This window comes from Aplysia californica, unplaced genomic scaffold (genome assembly GCF_000002075.1).
Source record: "Aplysia californica isolate F4 #8 unplaced genomic scaffold, AplCal3.0 scaffold00267, whole genome shotgun sequence".
Lineage (NCBI taxonomy): Eukaryota > Metazoa > Mollusca > Gastropoda > Aplysiida > Aplysiidae > Aplysia > Aplysia californica.
Window position 1 is genome coordinate 10,829 of NW_004797537.1, and position 4,873 is coordinate 15,701.

Here is a 4,873-nt window from a genome sequence, read left to right on the forward strand (position 1 = left end):
TTAATATATATAATTTCTTTCTAAACAAACAAATAAGCAAACATGAAAAATATATTTTCGAGTCTAGGGCAGTTGGCGGGTGCTCTGGTGTGGTTTGCTCTTTCTTCCCTATCAAACATCTATCGTCTTTACTTCTCCTTTTTGTTTGTAACTCTCTTGTAACACTTCTTATCTTCGTCATATTTGACCTAATTGTGTTGCAAGTACCGTAAAACGTTTAGTAAAACAAACAAACAAACAAACAAACAGACAGACAGACAGACAGACAGACAGACAGACAGACAGACAGACAGACAGACACACAGACAGACAGACAAACAGACAGACAGACAAAAGGAGAAGACATTTTTCAGCCTCACTCACCCCCAGCCCCAAAATTTTATTTTAGTTACGAACGGTCGTCTCAAGATAGAAAGTACATGTACTCAGCTTGCTTTTATTTGTCAACCTTATCTCTATGACGAATCATCAAAATGACAGCCAGCCCCTGACTCGCATCTCTGTAGCCCAACCAGTGGCATACCGGTACATAACTGGACTGCTTACTTGCTTGTTACTTTTATCTGTAATGTTCGTTTTGCGTTGAGTTTTTGCCTGGCAAAATTGAAGGCGAACGAAGCAGGGGTAGGCCCAGAGCAGCCTACTTAGGGAACCTAAACAAAATATGGGTAACGGGGAAAGATCAGGGAAACGTAGCCTTTTTAAAAAGAGCATCTGTGCAAAGGAATGAATGGAGATGGAGAACCATGATCACCGATGTCTATAGCAGATAAGGCACTGGATGAATGAATGAATAGGCCGAGGCCTAACCGCAGGATAGTATTAAGAGTATATAGGTCTCACCGCAACACAACCGTTACCGGTATATGTACACCTGAACGATGATACATTCGCCAATAAATTATGATTAGCGTAACAAAACATGAAATCCAACAAAGGAATCCATAAATTTCTCGTTACCTGTGTCATCACTTTAACTGACTGACCTAACAAAATAGGAAGTCCAACGATGGAGTCCATAAACTTCTCGTTACCCGTGTTATCTGTTTAACTGACTGACCTAACACAAAATGAAATCTCGCAATGGAGTCCATAAACTTCTCCTTACCAGTGTTAACTCTTTAAGGGCGTAGCGGACATATTATTTTAAAAATTATTTATGAGGCAGCGCGGTGGAATCAGACTCTCGTCAAAATAATCAAAGTGAAGAAACTTGCATTTTTCCGCAGGCTTGTGAATTTTTATCAAATTTTTGTTTTTTGGCTCAACACCTTTCATGCCCATTAAAGAACTCATTTTTGTGAGGATTTTTCTGAAAAACGTTGACTAAAGGCACAAAAAAGTCAATTTTCAGTTACCACGGACTCTTAAGATAAGGAAATAACTAATCTTTGGCGGCCATTTTCTCACTAATTTTACTTCTGAAAACAGGTGACCCCCACTTCCATCATTCGCATTTATCTCGACTTGTATTCAAGATAAATATATTTTTTCCCATCCATATAAAGACAAGTGAACAAGCTTTAAGATGATACCAATAACTCAACATGCCCAAAAATTGACGAGAGCCTGATTCCACCACGATGCCTCACATATTATTTTGTTCCCGATCAGCAGCAGACCAAAGGCAATGTAATTGTACAGTTTGAACCAGCATACCGAAATCAGAAACTCAAGTTTTGCATATTTCATTGAATGCAGCATACTGTTACTTGCCCCCCCCCCCCCCCCCCCCCCCGCCCTTTTTTAAAGATAAAGAAAGTTGGTGGTTGGCATGTGCTCTGGTGTGGTTTGCTCTTTCTTTCCTACCAAACATCTATCGTCCTTAACTCTCCTTATTCTATTTTTATATTTGTTACTCTCTTACAACACCTGTAATCTTCGGTCCTTTTGTGACCTTAATGTGTTGTAAGTGCCGTAAGACTCTTTAAAAAAAATAAAAACAGAATTTAAAAATGTGAATGAACAACGAAGCCATGTCCCCCAAACAAGGCTTCTTCAAAGAATTAAAGGGTGACATTGAAAAATTTATACAAGGAATGTAAATGTCCTCGGCGTGAGTCCACTTAACGATCTGCCGCGATTATGCAGTTTACCGTTATACAGGGTGCCCATTGATGGTGGGGTCGGGTCGGGTCGGGTCGGGCAGATCGCCCGACCGCCCGACTCGTCGCCTGAAAACAAACATGTTTGTTTTTGATGCGACGAGTCGGAAGTGATTGACTTAAGCCACGACAGCTGCTTTGCGCCCTCAATCTGGCTTACAAACTGACCTGACACGATCCCCCAACGGGCACCCCGTATTAGTCCCGCCTGACCCACCATTATCCAACTGATGATCTACCACGATTATGCGTTAAGCTTGTATTACATATTCAATTAAAATTAACAGTTGTCCGCCCTCTTTGTGATAAGAAATGACACATAGTGCAATCTCCGCAAAAATACAGTAGAACTCGGATTCAACGAAGTCATCGGGCCTGACCCTCAAGTTTGTTGAATCCGAGTGTTTGTCACAGCAAACATGAGGTTTTTGTGCAGATAATTTTAGGCACCGAGCAAGTAATGTTTATAAGGTATAATGTATTCGGCTTTCTCTATTAAAAGTCGCTTGGTTTCAAATGAGATACATTTTCGTTTCTTTGATGCCAGGCCGGGAAAATGTTGGAATATTCCACACAAAAATCACTGAACAATGAACTCTACCAAAGTACACACTTTGCAAAAAGGCCGATTCGTTCAAATGCACGCCTGTGTCATCTATCACCTAATAAAACGTTTTGTTTGCTGAACAATTTCTGTTGCTATGTAGAGCCTAACACACGGCCACGTTTGCTTCCTCCATAGTCCAGTGCGCAATTCATTAGAAGACTAGCCTATTTTGTAATATTGGCCTGTAGGCAGTGCGAAAATAACTGACCCGCTCCGACACACGCTTGGACATGTGTGCGTGCTAACAACACATGTGTTGGTATGAAAGAAGGACGTTGATTGGTCGCATAATATAAACACCAGGATAAGTGAATAATGGTTCAAGATGCAGGTGTCAAGGATGATTTCTTGGAACAGATAAGGTTCGTTGCGGGAGAAATATGAGCAAAGCCACGTCAGCGGGGGCTGTTCACCCTGCAAGAGACTTCGTTGAATCCGAGCTTGCTCATTTATATGTTCGTTGAATCTGAGTAGATCTAATTTTAAAAGTTGATTTTTATGATTTAAAAAAATTAACAAACGGGGATTCCAACTCCTTTCGTTGAATCCGAGTTTGTGTTGGGTCCAAGTTCATTGAATCCGAGTTACACTGCACCTCTTTTTTGGGGGGTAATCTTCAAAATCCAACATGAAGAAGAACCATTCGCGAGTTAATTGGGGGGGGGGGGGGGTTGTTGTTAATTTTGATACGCTGGGTCCGAATGTGATACTAATTTTTGCCGTAAGACTTGGTTCTCTAAAAAATTTTACAAATGAAAATTTTATCACCAGCGGGCAGCGGGCAGCAGACAGTCCCAAGGTCGGACGCACAAAAACCAAGCTGTGCTCATTTGTTTTGACAGGGAAGAATGTTAGAAAATGAAGAACACAAAATAAACCCCCCCCCACCCCCACCCCCCCAAAAAAAAAAACCCCCCAACCAAACCCCCCCCCCCCCAACAAAAACCCACACAAAAAGCAAACAAGCAAAAAAATCAATTGTTCATAATAATTTCCCAGATAACAAATGAAGAGGGGCTATTTAACTGATTAATGACAATTTACCTAGAAGTGACTTGGTCTCTGTGCTTTATGAACAGTAACCGATTCTCTGAGAGGATGTGTGAAAATGGTCTAATGATGTCGTGGCAAGTTTTCAGCCCAAGAAATGGACTATTTTCGAAATCTGGAAGAGTCAATTGAGAACGTGCCTCCTTCGAACATTGAACTTTTATGAAATTAATCTTGCTGGGGAATCGGAAGTGGGGTGGAGTGTGGGTGGTGGGGGCAGACACATCTCTCTCAAGTGGTATCAAATAACCTGAATGAGTCATGAATTATACAAAAGGCAATATATAAGCATAATGGTAGCAGAGACAGCTGACGGCTAATTAACGACCCCCTACGTCATTTATAAACGTTTCACAACACAGTGAAATCAGGCGCTCGTCAGCTTTTCGGCACATGAAGTTCAAGTTATTGATATCATGTTAAAAGCTTGTTTATTTGTCTTGCTTTAGTTGTAAAAAATATCCATCTATCTTGAATAGAAATGGAGACGTCTTCGATTGAACGAGGTGGGTGTTGTCTGGTTTCTGGGGTTAGAATAGGGATAACATGGCCGTTAAAGTTTTCTAACTTTCAAAGCTTGGGTGTCCCTGGAAACTGCAAATGTACACATATTGTGCCTTTGGTTAATGTTTTTACAGTGAAAACCCTCTCAGAAATGAGTTTACAAATTGACATGAAAGATGGTCAGCCTGAAATAAAATGAATAAAAATCACCCAACGGGCGAAAAACTGTCGGTTTTTTCGATGTTATGATTGTGACAATCGCCTGAATTCACCATGATGCCACTCAAAAATTGTCTTTAGTTGCGTAATTCAAGGTGCCAGGTGGCCCACATGGTAATAGATAGGCCTATATAAGAGAGTGTAAAGGTGTGGATGGACTCTGATAGTTATGTGGAGTGCATTTTTTCACTTGCTGTACCTTGCCCTCGGTGAATGACTGAGAAAAAAACTCGTCAGTGGAGACTACTTTAGAGAAAAAAACTCGTCAGTGGAGACTTTAGAGAAAAAAACTCGTCAGTGGAGACTACTTTAGAGAAAAAAACTCGTCAGTGGAGACTTTAGAGAAAAAAACTCGTCAGTGGAGACTACTTTAGAGAAAAAAACTCGT